General features: G+C 51.2%; 1 pseudogene; it reads left to right on the top strand.

Moving 5' to 3' along the window:
- Positions 1-1,099: 1,099 nt before the first annotated feature.
- LOC148778261 (uncharacterized) lies at positions 1,100-17,279 on the top strand (annotated as a pseudogene).
- Positions 17,280-17,622: the final 343 nt, after the last annotated feature.

Raw genomic sequence — 17,622 nt, 5'->3', positions numbered from 1 at the left:
CCAGCCCCAAACCTTTACCTCACTCGAAAGGAAACCCTAAAGCCTCACCCTAGGTCAACAGTATACTTGCGTACATGCATTCACAGACATGTGAGCATTCAAAGGAGAGACACAGAGAGGGAGAAACATACGGAATTTGAAAAGGTCAAAAAAGAGATGGAACGAGGGCCGAGAGACTGAACAATGGAGAGAGTAAACGAGTCGATTTCACAGAATTTGCATGAATCTCTCTTGAGGTTGGAAGCAATGACAGTGCCTATTCCCCCTGCAAGGGGGAAAATGACCCAAGATGATGAGACTCAAAGACAAGGTTGCGGGTAGCCACTGTTGGGTCAGACTCCCCAACCCCTCGAGGCTGAGTGGGACACTTGAGTAGGATGAGGAAGGTTGATATCAGAGGGGGCGATGTCTGAATATGATCTTCCGGTCCTCCCAAAGTGGGGGTCAAGAAAAAGGCAGGAATGTGACTGCCTTTTCCCAGGTCCCAGAGCCCATCCAGGCCTGATTCTGCCCCATTCTGTGCTAGGTCAGCCCTGTGTGGAATCCATCATTTGGGTAGTGTCAGTGTACAAGCTCCTTGTGATAGTGGCCCAAAGTTAGAACAGGCACTGGACCTGTTCGTAGGCTGACAGACCTAGGCAAGAGATGGGAGAGTGACCCCCACTCTGCAGATGGAGAGACTGGGGGAACCCTGCGGGGTACATGGCTTGCCCAGGGCCACATCACTTCTGAGAAAAGGAGCTTGGGCTGAAAGCAGCTGTGTCCTCAGAGCTTAGGCCCTTGCTTCACCCAAGTCTCTCCAAGGCTGTGGGTTGGGCTGTGTGGGTGTCAGTGTGCTTGTACGTGGCCTAAGGGGGTGGGGGAACAGCCAGAACCCCAGAGGTTCCCTTGGGGAGCTATGTGGAAAGGACCTCTGCCACGACCCAGGACACGATGTCACTTCCTGGCAAAAGAACCCAACAGAACCTGCAACCCAGGTATCCCGGCCTACCCAGTGGAGAGGAGCCCCAGCCAGATTGCTTGCCCTCAAGATGTTCTGCTGTTTGCCCTTTCCCAGAGGCCGGGGTCTCAGGCCAGCTCACAGGCAGAGTGTTTGGGAATGCGGTCGACCCTGGTTCAGGGCCCCCCAGAGAGGCCTCTGGCCCTTTTCCCAAACAAAAGAAACGTAAGAGGGGAGCCCCAGGCCAGGTCAGGCCACCTTTTGAGTCCCACCCGTTGAAGACGGAGGCCTTTTTCTGTGTGTGGATGGGGGTTTCGCGGGGTGTGTCTGCCTGAAACAAGCCCAGCCGCATGTGGGTCATGAGCCCATGGGCCACTTGTGTCCACACACCAGGGGAGAGCAGACTGGGTTGCATGGGAGAGTCCAGGAAGAGCCGGCTGCCTAAGCTGACTTCACGCCCTCAGGGGTATGTCCATCCTCCGTGGTGGGTATCTGAGCAGATACTCGTTTCTGCTTTTTCTGGGAACAAAAGAGAAGACAGGCAGAAGTAGCAGCCATCCTAGAAAGGTTCAGCTCAGAAATATCGAAGTAGGGCTGGCTGACGGTCACTATCATTGCAGAGTGTCCCACCCGAGGTGTCCTCTGAGGGGCACACCACATCCACCACCCAGAGGGAGAGCTCAGAGCCCCAGCCCCCTGCCCGGGAGGCCCAGTGCAGGCGTCAGGTGAGCGTGGCAACGGAGGGCTCAGACCACCTGGTGATAATGGGGAAGCAGGCAAGACCTGCTTCCTAGACACCACCCAGCACCCACCCCGTGGCCCAGTTTCAGGCTACCACAAAGCTCAGAATAGCCGGCTCTGACCCAGAACTCGGAAAAGCCCTGCCTTGGAAGCAGCAGGAGAACCTGGAGCCCAGCACAACAGAGCACAGAGGTGAGGCGGATGGGGTTCCTGCATGTGAGTGTGGGGAGGCAGTGCTGAGCCATACTGGGAGGATTCTACCAGAGCTGGGGCTGGGACTGGAATAAAGGCTGCCCTCACACCACGCATCTTGGAGACTGCAGAGAAGACTCTGATGCTGGGTCTTCTTAGCCAATCTCTAGGATGCTTTCGTGCCCACTTAGGCACATGGTAAGGCTGGCCTGTGGCAAACTCTTCTTCTCCCCCAGCTCTAGCTCTGGCCATCAAACTCAGCCAGCCTCCACGTAAAAGAACTGTCCCTACAGAGGTGGGAGCTCCAGGTGCAGGACCCAGAGATCCACTGAGGGGAGATCGAGACCTAAGACATCACCTATAAAAGACACGGGGCCAGTCGTGTACTGGCCAGCAGCAACAGCACATCGGATCTCTGTGCCTGCATGATCCCCAGCCCCAGTCCCCGATGTCCCACCCGGCCTTCCAGAACCTCCACCTCCACGTGCACTTGCACTTGCTCGGGCTCTGGTGGCAGAACCTGAGTCAGGGCCTAAATGATCACCTGCGCTGGGGCAGACTGCCCTGGCTCCTTCCATGGACTCAGATGCACACCATGACTGTCCCACCCCTGCACGGAGAACAGGCCCCTGCTCTGGACAGAGGCCCAGAGCCCTTTCGGCAAACACCTCGTCCAGTGGTGCAGTTGGCTCTGCAGCCTCCATCCCTGTGTGTTCCCCGTGGATGCCGTCCACTCCTTCCCCACCCACGGGAGATTGACTTCCCTTCCCCTGAGCTGATTTTCATCAGGCTCCTAGGCATCTTTCTTCTCATCTTTTCTGTCTTTTATGGCTTTCTGTATATTTTGCTCGTAAGTGTGTCAACAAATTTTCCTTCCTTGATGCCAGATGGGAATATGGAGGCCTTCACAATACTGTGTAAGCAGCACCACTGTATACATTCGGATACCCTCATTCTATCCCCCCACCACTTCCCAGCAAAGTCTGGATTCATGGCAAGCGCTCCCCGTTCCTCTCTCCGCCGCATGACAATATTGAGTCTTCTTCTCTCTGCATTTATTCCCATTCTTTCGGGAACTCCAAACAATGCCAATCAATGAAATGACAGGAAACTGGATTTTGCTCTGAGTGAAGTTGAAAGTTATAATCTCTCAGTATTGTTAGAGTCTTGGCATCCCCATGAATTCTACAGTCCATGGAATTCTCCAGGCCAGAATCCTAGAGTGGGTAGCTTTTCTTTTCTTGGGGGATTTTTCTGAGAAACAACATATTGGAAGACCAAACTGGAGAATTCTGGTTTCTATGTCATTTGAAGTAGCCTTTGGGTATCTGAGGCAGATGCGAGAGATGCCGGACCCCTGCAGTGCACACGCTAGAGACGCTGGCCCCGGCGCAACCGACCACACAAAGAGGCGAGGTTGTGAGGAGCTACCCCACACCTGAGGCCAGGCGTCTAATAGGCGGTGGCTGCACAGGCGCAGGAGAGCCGAGAGGAGCTACTCCACGTTCAAGGTCGGGGGGGCTGCCTTGAAGAGATAACCCTCATCCAAGGTAAGGTGCAGCGGCTACACTTACTTGGAGCAGCTGTAAAGAGCTGCTCTCACGCCCAAGGTAAGAGAAACCCAAATAAGATGGTAAGTATTGCTAGGGGGCATCAGAGGGCAGACACACTGAAATCATAATCACAGGAAACTAGTCGATCTGATCACATGACCACAGCCGAATGTGGTCCATTGGAGAAGGGAATGGCAAACCACTTCAGTATAATTGCTTTGAGAAGCCCAGGAACAGTATCAAAGGGAAAAATGATAGGATAATGAATGAGAAATTCCCCAGGTCGGTAGGTGCCAAGTATGCTACTGGAGATCAGTGGAGAAATAACTATAGAAGGATTGAAGGGATGGAACAAAAGCAAAACCAATACCCAGTTGTGGATGTGATCGGTGATTGAGGCAAGGTCCGCTGTGATAAAAGCATTATTGCATAGGAACCTGGAATGTTAGGTCAATGAATCAAGGCAAATTGGAACTGGTCAAACAGGTGATGGCAAGAGTGAACATAGACATTCTAGGAATCAGAGAATTAAAATGGACTGGAATGGGTGAATTTAACTCAGATGACCATTATATCTACTACTGTGGGCAGGAATCCCTTAGAAGAAATGGAGTAGCCATCATGGTCAACAAAAGATTCCAAAGTGAAGTAATTGGATGCAATCTTTAAAATGACAGAATGATTTCTGTTCATTTCCAAGGCAAACCTTTCAATATTACAGTAACCCAGGCCTATGCCCCAACCAGTAACACTGAAGAAGCCGAAGTTGAACGGTTCTATGAAGACCTAAAAGTCCTTTTAGAACTAACACCTAAAAGTCATGTCCTTTTCATTATAGGGGACTGGAATGCAAAAGTAGGAAGTCAAGAAACACCTGGAGTAACAGGCAATTTGGCCTTGGAGCACGAAATGAAGCAGGGCAAAGGCTAATAGAGTTTTGTCAAGAGAACGCACTGGTCATAGCAAACACCCTCTTCCAACACAAGAGAAGACTCTACACATGGACATCACCAGATGGTCAACACCAAAATCAGATTGATTATATTGTTTGCAGCCAAACATGGAAAAGCTCTATACAGTTAGCAAAAACAAGAACAGGAGCTGACTGTGGCTCTGATCATGCACTGCTTATTGCCAAATTCAGACTTAAATTGAAGAAAGTAGGGAAAACCACTAGACCATTCAGATATGATCTAAATCAAATCCCTTATGATTATACAGTGGAAGTGAGAAATAGATTGAAGGGACTAGATCTGATAGATAGAGTGCCTGATGAACTCTGGACGGAGATTCGTGACATTGTACAGGAGACGGGGACCAAGATCATCCCCATGGAAAAGAAATGCAAAAAAGCAAAATGGCTGTCTGAGGAAGCCTTACAAATAGCTGTGAAAAGAAGAGAAGTGAAAAGTAAAGGAGAAAAGGAAAGATATAAGCATCTGAATGCAGAATTCCGAGGAATAGCAAGGAGAGATAAGAAAGCCTTCCTCAGTGACTAATGCAAAGAAATAGAGGAAAACAACAGAATAGGAAAAAGTAGAGATCTCTTCAAGAACATTAGAGATATCAAGGGAACATTTCATGCAAAGATGGGTTCGACAAAGGACAGAAATTGTATGGACCTAACAGAAGCAAAAGATATCACGAAGAGGTGGCAAGAATACACAGAAGAACTGTACAAAAAAGATCTTCACAACCAAGATAGTCACGATAACGTGATCACTGACCTAGAGCCAGACATCTTGGAATGTGAAGTCAAGTGGGCCTTAGAAAGCATCACTACGAACAAAGCTAGTGGAGGTGATGGAATTCCAGTTGAGCTATTTCAAATCTTGAAAGATGATGCTGTGAAAGTGCTGCACTCAATATGCCAGCAAATTTGGAAAACTCAGCAGTGGCCACAGGACTGGAAAAGTTCAGTCTTCATTCCAATCACAAAGAAAGGCAATGCCAACGCATGCTCAAACCACCACACAATTGCACTCATCTCACACTCTAGTAAAGTCATTCTCAAAATTCTCCAAGCCAGACTTCACCAGTATGTGAACCGTGAACACCCATAAGTTCAAGCAGGTTTTTGAAAAGGCAGAGGCACCAGAGAACAAATTGCCAACATCTGCTGGATCATAGAGAAAGCAAAAGAGTTCCAGAAAAACATCTTTTTCTGCTTCATTGACAATGCCAAAGCCTTTGACTGTGTGGATCACAATAAACTGTAGAATATTCTGAGAGATGGGAATAGCAGACCACCTGACCTGCCTCTTGAGAAACCTGTATGCAGGTCAGGAAACAACACTCAGAACTGTACATGGAACAACAGACTGGTTCCAAATAGGAAAAGGAGTACGTCAAGGCTGTATATTGTCACCTTGCTTATTTATCTTATATGCAGAGTACATGTTGAAGAACGCTGGGCTGGAAGAATCACAAGCTGAAATCAAGATTGCCGGGAGAAATAGCAATAAACTCAGATACGCAGATGACACTACCTTTATGGCAGAAAGTGAAGAGGAACTCAAAAGCCTCTTGATGAAAGTGAAAGAGGAGAGTGAAAAGGTTGGCTTGAAGCTCAACATTCAGAAAACAAAGATCATGGCATCTGGTCCCATCACATCATGGGAAATAGACGGAAAAACAGTGAAAACAGTGTCAGACTTTATTTTTGGGGGCTCCAAAATCAGTGCAGATGCTGATTGCAGTCAGGAAATTAAAAGAAGCTTACTCCTTGGAAGGAAAGTTATGACCAACATTGATAGTATATTTAAAAGCAGAGACATTACTTTGCCAACCAAGCTCCGTCTAGTCAAGGCTATGTTTTTTCCCGTGGACATGTATGGATGTGAGATTTGGACTGTGAAGAAAGCTGAGCACCGTAGAATTGATGCTTTTGAACTGTGGTATTGGAGAAGACTCTTGAGAGTCCCTTGTACTGCAAGGAGATCCAACCAGTCCATTCTAAAGGAGATCAATCCTGGGTGTTTATGGGAAGGACTGATGCTGAATCTGAAACTGCAATGCTTTGGCCACTTCATGGGATGAGTTGACTCACTGGAAAAGACTCTGATGCTGGGAAAGGTTGGGTATGGGAGGAGAAGGGGACGACAGAGAATGAGATGGCTGGATGGCATCACCGACTCTGTGGACATGAGTTTGAGTGAACTCCAGGAGTTGGAGATAGACAGGGAGGCCTGGTGCGTTGTGATTCATGGGGTCACGGAGAGTCAGACACAACTGAGCTACTGAACTGAACTGAACTTGTGTATCTGAAAGGACCCTGTAGATTCTTTCAAGATGTCATCTGCCAAATGAAGCTCTCTCGGAAAATGTGCTCAGAATCTCCAGGTAGGCATTGCTGTTGTAAGTGGGACATCTCAGGTACAAGGGAAATGCTGAGTTCTTCTGCCATCACAAACAAACTCACAACAATAAACAAGGCAGTAGAAATGGAAAGATAAACCCACACCAACAAGTGACAAGTGTTCCGCAGAACATAATGCCAAAGAAAGACCCACCATCCGAGTGGCCGCACAATCTCAAGAAAATCAGTGATCGGGACGGAAACAGAAGAAACATGTGCGGGAACAATGAGAGGCAACGCACATGGCTAGTGCAGTTCAGAGACAGCCTGAAGCTTCCCATGGACACACGGGCAAAGTGAAACCAGTGCAGGAGGCGGTGGTCATCATCTCAGAGCTAGGGGCTCAAGATGGTGACAACCAGCCTTCGGGACCACAAGATGAAGCGGTGGCCAAGAAGAGTGCATAGACATCTCTCTCGCTCTCTGGGAGAAGAGTGTGCTGGACCCATCAGAGTCCCACAGGAGCATCTCTTGATGATCAGTGCCCACCCTCAGGGTGGATCCCACTACACTTCTGGCACAGTTGCACCTGGCCTCTGAGATGCTCACCTCTGGCGGTCCGAAGCCGCATGCCTGCTGGGCGTGTGCAGAGACGAAACTCCCTTCAGCTGCTCACACAGCAAAAGGCAAACAAGGATGCCTGTGGCCTGCGGCTCACAGATGGAAGATCAGCGCCCTGTCAACCTGAGCTGGGGATCGGTGATGAATGGGTGGCCAAACCCGACTCCCCTTACACTTGACACTGCGTCCCTGATGCTAGAGCTGCTGAGTCCATTCAACTGTGGAAATGGAAGCTCTAAAACACCCATCTTTCCGAGAAGGTCTCAAAAGAGTTTTGGAGCAACACATTTGGAAACCAGAGGGGATGACATGCATGTCCATGGAAACTTGACACCTCTTAACATATGCACTTCAAATGATTCCTAGACATATGTTCCAAGCAAAACGGTTCACAAATCCAGAAGGAAATGGAGCAGACATTAAACATGAGCTCTGAGTCTTCACACACAATACAGAAATGCCCTACACAAAGAGTAACCAGGGAACACAGTGATCTTTGTCAAATCCAAATTTTGAACTCTGGGAAAGATCGTCTGAAAAACGCAAACGACACCTCCCAGCTGGCAGAAAACTGCTTGCATACACAGAGCTTAGGCAGGATTTGGCTCCTAATACACAAACGTCATGAACACAAAGGAGCCTGAAGGAGAGGTCTGAAGGGACACCAGGCGAAGGAAGGGACACGGAGAGTACACCAAATAATGCCCAGGACTGGGGGCCTGAGAAACACGGTCTAGCTCCAATTCCCGAGCCCCGAGGGACCCTGGACGTGGCCTGTTCTACCTGGAGGCTCAGAGAGATTGACAGTGAAGAAGGGGAAGAGAAATCCTTGGCATTTCTAACACTCACAGCAAACGTTTAGAAGGAGAAGGCAAGTATCAACCCCAGAGACAGTGACATTCCCTGAAAGGCAATAGTTGGGAGTCCATCTTACCCAGGAGGGAAGCCCCTCTTCTCAGAGAACTGCAAGAGATGGATGAAAGAAGGTGAAGCCCACCAACCCAATGGAAAAAAAACTCACGGATCAGAAGAATTCCTCCTGGTAAGATGATGTCAGTTTCCCCGACCTCCGGACCCCACCGTGGGGCAATCCAGAGGTTCCACGCTATTCCTCTCAAAATATCAATGGTTTTTCTCAGGGCATTATAAGGAAAGAATTCCAAAATGTCTACGGAAACACAAAGGAGTCAAAAGAGTCAATGCAAACTGCCACAAAGCCCTGAAATGGACATAGCAGGTTGCCTGATAGACAATAAGACTATAACACTAGGATCATCAGAACAGCATGGTACTGGGAAGAAATCAAACAGGCAGAACCAGATCCATGGAATGGAATTGAGGGGCCAGAAATACACCCAAGCTTCTACGGTCAATTCCTCAATGCAAAAGGAGGGGAAGCGATACGAATGGGAACAAGAGCATCTGCACCGAAAAGCCGTGGGAATTGGAGATGGTGCTGTCTGAAAAATCACATTGGCTTTTGGTCTCCTAACACCTTCGATTCAGTGAAACACATCACCTCAAAGCCTGAAGTGATGAAATTCCTAGAAATAAGCACGGTCCATAGACTCCTTAATATCAGGGACTTCTTATCATGTGGGCGGGGGGGAAGCAAAATTGGGTCTCTTCAAGTCAAGGAAAGAGGAAACCAAATGACACTCACGAGCTTCCGTCCACTTGAACAGCTTTGCAATAGAAAAGCAAAGCATTCACAAATCAAAATGGTAACAAACTGAACACAAAAGAATATTTTCAAGCAGAATATTGGAGAAGGGGTTCCTATGTAAATGAGACTGAGAACTCACACCAATAAATCTCCCAGAACAAACCCAAGACATATCCCTTCCCCTAACACCAAATCAAACCCAAAACCTTTACCTCACTCAAAACGAAACCCTAAAGCCACACACTAGGTCAAAAATATACATTCTTACATGCATTCACAGGTAGGTGAACATCCACAAGAGAGACACAGAGAGGAAGAGACAGACTGAATTTGGAAAAGTCGAGAAAAAGACGGAAGGAGGGAGAGAGACTGAACAATGGAGAGAGGAAATGAGTTGATTTCAAAGAATTTGCATGAATCTCTCCTGAGGTTGGAAACAATGACAGTGCCTATGCCCCCTGCAAGGGGGAAAATGACCCACAATGATGAGACTCAAAGACAAGGATGTGGGGAGCCACTGTTGAGGCAGCCTCCCCAGCCCCTCGAGGCTGAGTGGGACACTTGAGTAGGACGAGGAAGGTTGATATCAGAGGAGGCGATGTCCGAATATGACCTTCCGGTCCTCCCAATGTGGGGGTCAAGAAATAGGCAGGAAGGGGACTGCTTTTCCCAGGTCCCAGAGCCCATCGAGGTCTGATTCTGCCCCATTCTGTGCTAGGTCAGCCCGGTGTGGAATCCTTCCTTTGGGAAGTCTCAGTGTCCAAGCTCCTTGTGATGGCGGCCCAAAGTTTGAACAGGCACTGGAGCTGCTAGTAGACCGACAGACCTAGGCAGGAGATGGGAGAGTGACCCCCATCTCTGCAGATGGAGAGACGGGGGAACCCCTGCGGGGCACATGAATTGCCCAGGGCCATATCACTTCTGAAATGAAGGAGCCTGGGTTGAAAGCAGATGTGTCCTCAGAGCACAGGCTCTGGCTGCACCTAGTTCTCCCCAAGGCTGTGTGATGGGCTGTGTGAGTGTCACTGTGCCTCCACGTGGCCTAAGGACACGGGGACAAAGCCAGAAACCCAGAGGTTCCCTTGGGGAGCTTTGTGGTAGGGACCTCGGGCAAGAACCCAGGACATGATGTCACTTCCTGGCAACAGAACATAACAGAACCGGAAACCCGGGTAGCCAGACGTCCCCAGCCGAGAGGAGCCCCCAGCCAGATCGATTGCTGTCAAGATGTTCTGCTGTATGCCCCTACCTATAGGCCAGGGCCTCAGGCGAGCTCACAGGCAGAGTGTGGGGGAACGCGGTCGATGCTGGCTCAGGGTACCCCCGAGAGGCATCTGGCCCTTTGCCCGAAGGTACAGAAAGGTAACAGGGGAGCCCCAGGCTGGGTCCGGCCACCTTTCCCATCCCACCCGGGGAAGTCTGAGGCCTTTCCCTGTGTGTGGATGGGGTTTCTCGGGGTGTGTCTGCCTCAAACAAGCCCAGCTGCATGTGGGTCAGGAGCCCGTGGGCCGCTTGTGTCCACACCCCAGGGGAGAGCAGGCTGGGTGGCATGGGGAGAGTCCGGGCAGAGCCGGCTGCCCAGGCTGACCTCACACTCTCAGGGGGGTCTCCGTCCTCTCGGGTGGTATCTGAGCAGACACTCATCTCTGCTCTTTCTGGGAGCAGAATTGCAGACGGCCAGAGGCAGCAGCCATCCTGGCCAGGCTCAGCTCAGAAATATCGAAGCAGTGCTGACTGATGGTCACTATCATTGCACAGCGTCCCAGCCGAGGTGACCCCTGAGGGGCACACCTGATCCACCTTCCAGAGGGAGGGCTCAGAGCACAAACCCCCTGCCTGGGAGGCCCAGTGCAGGCTCCAGGTGAGTGTGGCAATGTACGGCTCAGCCCAACTTGCGATGAAAAGGAAGCGGAGAAGGCCTGCTGCACCGACACCACCCACCACAAACCCTGGAGCACAGTTTCAGAGTGCGACAGAGCTCAGCACAGCCGGTTCTGACCCAGAGTTCCGAGAAGCCCTGCCTCGGAGGCAGCAGGAGGTCATGGAGCCCAGTACGGCAGAGCACAGAGGTGAGGCGGCTGGGGCTGCTGCATGTGAGTGAGGGAAGACGGTGCTGAGCCACACATGGAGGAGAACCCCAGAGCTGAGGCTGGGCGTGGACCAAAGGCTGGCCTCACACCACCCATCTTGGAGACTGCAGAGAAGACTCCGATGCTGGGCCTTTTAGCCAATCTCTAGGAATATTTCCTGCCCACTTAAGCACATGACAAGGCTGGCCTGTGGCAAATTTTTCTTCTCTCCCAGCTCTAGCTCTGGCCGTCAAACTCAGCCATCCTCCACGTACAAGACCTGTCCCTAAAGAGGGGGGATCTCCATCTCCAAGACCCAGGGATCCACTGAGGGGATATGGAGACTTAAGACGTCCCGTCCTAAACACACGGAGCCAGCCAGGTACTGGTCAGCACCCTCAGCACATCGGATCTCTGTGCCTGCATGACAACCAGCCCCAGGCCCCGATGTCCTACCCCGCCTTCCAGAAACTCCGCCACCATGTGCACTTGCACCTGCTCGGGCTTTGGTGGCAGAACCCGAATCAGGGCCTGAGTGACCACCTGCGCAGGGGCAGCCTGTTCTGCCTCCTGCTAAGGACTCAGGCGCCCACCATGACTGTCCCAACCCTGCACGGAGAACAGGCCCCTGATCTGGACAGAGACACAGAGCACTTTCGGCAAACACCTCGTTCAGAGGCGCGGGTGGCTCTGCAGCCTCCATCCCTGTGTGTTCCCTGTGGATGCCTTCCACTCCCTCCCCACCCAGGGGAGACTGACTTCCCTTCCTCTGAGCTGATTTTCATCAGGCTCCTAGGCATCTTTCTTCTCATCTTTTCTGTCTTTTATGGCTTTCTGTATATTTTGCTCACAAGTGTGTGTCAATAAATTTTCCTTCCTTCAAGCCATTTGGAAATACCGAGGCCTTCAGAATGCTGTGTAAGCATCACCACTGTCTACATTCAGACAACCTCATTCTATTACCCCCACTTCCCAGCAAAGCCTGGATTCATGGCAAGCACTCCCCGTTCCCCTCTCCCCCGCCTGACAACATTGAGTCTAATTCTCTCTGCATTTCTTCCCATCCTTTCGGGGTCCCCAATCAATGCCAATCTCTGAAATGTTAGGAAATTGGATTTTGCTCTTACTGAAGGTGAAAGTTACAGTCTCTCAGTATTGTTAGAGTCTTGGCATCCCCATGAATTCTACAGTCCATTGAATTCTCTAGGCCAGAATCCTGGAGTGGATCGCTTTTCCTTTCTCCAGGGGATTGTTCTGACTCCCCACCTATTGGAAGACACACTGGAGAATTCTGGTTTCTTTGTCATTTGAAATAGCTTTTGGGTATTTGAAAGGACTGTGTAGGAACTTTCAAGATGTCATCTGCCAAACGAAGCCTTCTGGGAAAATGTGCTCAGAATCCCCAGGTAGGCATTGTTGTTGTATGTGGGACAACTCAGGCACAAGGGAAATGTGGAGTTCTTCTGCAAGCACAAACAAACTCACAACACTAAACCAGGCAGGAGAAATGGAAAGATAAACCCACACCAACAAAGGGACAAGTGTTCCGCAGAACACAAGGCCAGAGAAAGACACCATCTTTGTGGCCACCACATGCTCGAGAAAATCAATGATCGGGAAGGAAAGAGAATAAATATATGCATGTCCAATGAGAGGCAATGCACATGGCTAGTGTAGCTCAGAGACAGCCTGATGCTTCACATGGACACGCGGGCAAAGGCAAACACAGTGTAGGTGGCAATGGTCATCATCTCAGAGCTAGGGGCTCAGGATGGTGACAACCAGCCTTCGGGACCACAAGAGGGAGCAGAGGGCCTAGCAGAGCCCATAGACATCTCTCTCGCTCTCTGGGAGAAGAGTGTGCCGGACCCATCAAAGTCCCACAGGAGCATCTCTTGACAATCAGTGCCCACCCTCAGGGTGGATCCCACTCCACTTCTGGCACGGTGGCTCCTGTCCTCTGATACGCTCACCTCTGGCGGTCCGAAGCCTCAGGCCTGCTGGGCGCCTGCAGAGACGAAACTCCCTTCAGCTGCTCACACAGCCAAGGGCACATAACGATGACTGTGGCCTATGGCTCACAGATTGAAGATAAGCACCCTGTCAACCGTTTTGGGGATCGGTCATGAAACGGAGGCCGCACCCGTCTCCCCTTTCACTGGACAAAGTGTCCCGGATGCTACAGCTGCTGAATCCATTCAACTGTGGAAATGCAAGCTGATAAACACCAATTTTTCCGAGAAGGTCTCCAAAAGAGTTTCGGAGCAACGTATTTGCACACCAGAGGGGATCACTTGCATGTCCATGGAAACTTGACTCCTTTCAACAAATGCACTTCAAATGATTCCTAGACATACATTCCATGCAAAATGGTTCACAAATCCAGAAGGAAATGAAGCAGACATTAGGCATGAGCTCTGAGTCTTCACACACAATACAGAAAGGCCCTACACAAAGAGTAACCAGGAAACACAGTGAACCTTGTCAAATGCAAGGTTTGGTGTCTGGGAAAAAAACGTCTGCAAAAAGCAAATGCCACCTCCCAAGCTGGGAAGCAACTATTTGCATACACAGAGCTTAGGCAGGATTTGGCTCCTAATACACAAACGTCATGAACACAAAGGAGCCTGAAGGAGAGGTCTGAAGGGACACCAGGCGAAGGAAGGGACACGGAGAGTACACCGAATGATGCCCAGCACTGAGGGCTTGAGACACACGGTCTAGCTGCAATCCCCGAGCCCCGTGGGACCCTGGACTAGGCCTGTTCTACCTGGAGGCTCAGAGAGACGGACTGTGAGGAAGGGGAAGGGAAATCCTTGGGATTTCTAATACTAAAAGTTAATGCTTAGAGTGAGAAGCCAAGTATCAACCCCACCGACAGTGACATTCCCTGAAAGGCAATAGCTAGGAGTCCATCTAACCCAGGAGGGAAGCCCCTCTTCTCAGAGAACTGCAAGAGATGGATGAAAGAAGGTGAAGCCCACCAATCCAATGGAAACTATGCTGTGCTAGCGGATCAGAAGAATTCGTCCTGGTAAGATGATGTCACTTCCCCATCCTCCGACCCCCACTGTGGGGCAATCCTGAGGTTTCACGCTATTCCTCGCAAAATACCAACGTCTGTTCTCAGGGCATTATAACGAAAGAATTCCAAAATGTCTATGGAAAGAGAAAGTAGTCATAAGAGTCAGTACAATCTGCAGCAAAGCCCTGAAATGGACATAGCAGGCTGCCTGATAGCCAATTAGACTATCTCGCTAGGATCATCAGGACAGCATGGTACTGGGAAGAAATCAAAGACGCAGGACCAGATCCATGGAATGGAATTGAGGGTCCAGAAATCAACCCAAGCTTCTATGGTCAATTCATCAACGCCAAAGGAGGGGAGGAGATACGAATGGGAACAAGACCCTCTGCAACGAAAGGCCGTGGGAATTGGAGATGGTTCCATCTGAACAATCACATTGGCTTTTGGTCTCATAACACCTCAGATTCAGTGAAACACATCAACGCAAAGCCTGAAGTGAAGAAACTCCTGGAAATAAGCATGGGCCATAGGCTCCTTAATATCAGGGACTTCTCAGCATGTGTGAAGGGGATCAAAACCGGGTGTCTTCAAGTCAGGAAACAGGAAACCAAAGGACACCCACAGGCTTCTGTCCACTTGAACAACTTTGCAACAGAAAAGCTAAGAATTAACAAATCAAAAGGGTAACAGACTGAACACAAAAAAATATTTGCAAGCAGAATAACAGAGAAGGGGTTCCTATGTAAAAAAGACTGAGAACTCACAGCACTAAGTCTCCTAAAATAAAGCCCATAACTATTCCTTCCCCAACACCACTCCAACCCCAAACCTTTAACTCACTCGAAACCCTAAAGCCACGCCCTGCTGATGCTGCTGCTGCTGCTGCTAAGTCACTTCAGTCGTGTCTGACTCTGTGTGACCCCACAGACGGAAGCCCACCAGGCTCCCCCTTCCCTGGGATTCTCCAGGCAAGAACACTGGAGTGGGTTGCCATTTCCTTCTCCAATGTGTGAAAGTGCCCTAGGTCAACAATATACATGCGTACATGCATTCACAGGCATGCGAACATCCACAGGAGAGAGACAGAGAGGAAGAGACAGACTGAATTTGGAAAGGTCAAGAAAGAAACGGAACGAGGGAGAGAGGAAATGAGTCGATGTCACAGAATTTACATGAATCTTTCTTGAGGTTGGAAACACTGACAGTGCCTATTCCCCCTGCAAGGGGAAAATGATCCAAGATGATGAGACTCAAAGACAAGATTGCGGGGAGCCACTGTTGGGGCAGCCTCCCCCACCCCTGGGGGCTGAGTGGGACACTTGAGTAGGAAGAGGAAGGTTGAGATCAGAGGGGGAGATGTCTGAATATGACCTTCCAGTCCTCCCAATGCAGGCGTTAAAAACAGATAGGAAGGGGACTGCCTTTTCCCAGGTCCCAGAGCCCATCCAGGCCTGATTCTGCCCCATTCTGTGCTAGGTCAGCCCTTTGTGGAATCCATCCTTTGGGAAGTCTAAGTGTCCAAGATAGCGGCCCAAAGTTTGAACAGGCACTGGAGCTGTTCGTAAGCTGACAGACCTAGGCAAGGGAGGGAGAATGACCCCGACTCTGCAGATGGAGAGATTGGGGAAACCCTGTGGGGCACATGGCTTGCCCAGGGCCACATCACTTCTGAGAAGAAGGAGCCTGGGCTGGGCTGAAAGAAGCTGTGTCCTCAGAGCTCAGGCTCTGGCTGCACCCAGGTCTCCCCAAGTCAGTGGGGTGGGCTGTGTGTGTCACTGTGCGTGCACGTGGCCTAAGGGTGTGGGGGAACAGCCAGAAACCCAGAGGCTCCCTTGGGGAGCTTTGTGGAAGGGACCTCTGACACGAATCCAGGAAATGATGTCACTTCCTGGCAAGAACCCATGAAAACCTGCAACCCGGGTATCCAGGCCTCCCCAGCGGAAAGGAGCCCCCAGCCAGATAGCTTTCTGTCAAGATGTTCTGCTGTTTGCCCCTGCCCAGAGGTCGGGCCCTCAGGCGAGCTCACAGGCAGAGTGTGTGCAAACGCGGTTGACGCTGGCTCAGGGCCCCCCCGAGAGGACTCTGGCCCTTTGTCCAAAGGAACAGAAAGGTAACAGGGGAGCCCCAGGCCGGGTACAGTCACCTCTTCCGTCCCACACGGGGAACCCTGAGGCCTTTTCCTGTGTGTGGATGCGTTTTTCTTGGGGCGTGTCTGCCTCAAGCAAGCCCAGCCTCATGTGGGTCAGGAGACGTGGGCCGCTTGTGTCCACACCCCAGGGGAGAGCACGCTGGTTGGCATGGGGAGAGTCCGGACAGAGCCGGCTGCCCAGGCTGACCTCACACCCTTGGCAGGGGTGGGGGGGGGGGGCTCCGTCCTCCCGGGTGGGTATCTGAGCAGACACTGGTCTCTTCTCTTTCTGGGAGCAGAAGGGCAGACGGGCAGAAGCAGCAGCCATCCTGGCCAGGCTCAGCTCAGAGATATCGAAGCAGTGCTGGCTGATGGTCACTATCATTTCAGAGTGTCCCACCCGAGGTGGTCCCTCAAGTGTACACCCCATCCACCTCCCAGAAGGAGGGATCAGAGCACCAGCCCCCTGCCTGGGAGGCCCAGTGCAGGCTCCAGGTGAGCGTGGCCAAGGAGGGCTCAGCCCAGCTGGCGATGAAGAGGAAGCGGGCAAGGCCTGCTGCCCTAACACCACCAAACACACCTCGGGGTCCAATCTCAGGCTGCCACGCAGCTCTGCACAGCAGGCTCTGACCCAGAGTCTGAGAAGCCCTGCCTCAGGGGCAGTAGGAGGACCTGGAGCCCAGCAAGGCAGAGCACAGAGTTTGGGAGGCTACTGCTACTGCACGTGAGCATGGAGAGGCGGTGCTGAGCCACACAGGGAGGTGACCCCCAGTGCTGGGGCTTGGCCTGGTCCAAAGCCTGTCCTCTCACCACCAATCTTGGAATCTGCAGAGAAGACTCCGATGCTGGGCCTTCTTAGTGAATGTCTAGGACGCTTTCGTTCCCACTTAGGCACATGACAAGGCTGGCCTATGACAAACTTTTCTTCTTCCCCAACTCTAGCTCTGGCCGTCAATCTCTGCCGGCCTCCACATCCAAATCCTGTCCCTACGGAGGTGGGAGCTCCAGGTGCAGGACCCAGCGATCCACTGAGGAGAGATTGAGCCCTGAGATGTCCCCTCCCAAAGACAGGGGGCTAGCCGCGTCCTGGCCAGCACCCTCAGCACATCGGATTTCTGTGCCTGCACGACCCCAACCCTAGGCCCCAATGTCCCAACCCGCCTTCCAGATCCTCCACATCCACGTGCAAATGCTTGGGCTTTGGCAGTTGAACCCGAGGCAGGGCCTGAGCGACCACCTGCAAAGTGGCAGCCTGTCCTGGCTCCTGCCAAGGACTCAGATGACCACCATGACTGTCACACCCCTGCAGGGAGAACAGGCCCCTGCTCTGGACAAAGGCCCAGAGTCCTTTCGGCAAACTTCTCATCCAGGGGCATAGTTTGCTCT

Source organism: Moschus berezovskii, chromosome 4 (assembly GCF_049115385.1).
Source record: "Moschus berezovskii isolate FMDL1 chromosome 4, NW_MosBer_1.0, whole genome shotgun sequence".
Lineage (NCBI taxonomy): Eukaryota > Metazoa > Chordata > Mammalia > Artiodactyla > Moschidae > Moschus > Moschus berezovskii.
The sequence above is the reverse complement of the archived record's forward strand: the minus strand, read 5'-3'. Positions and strand labels throughout refer to the sequence as shown.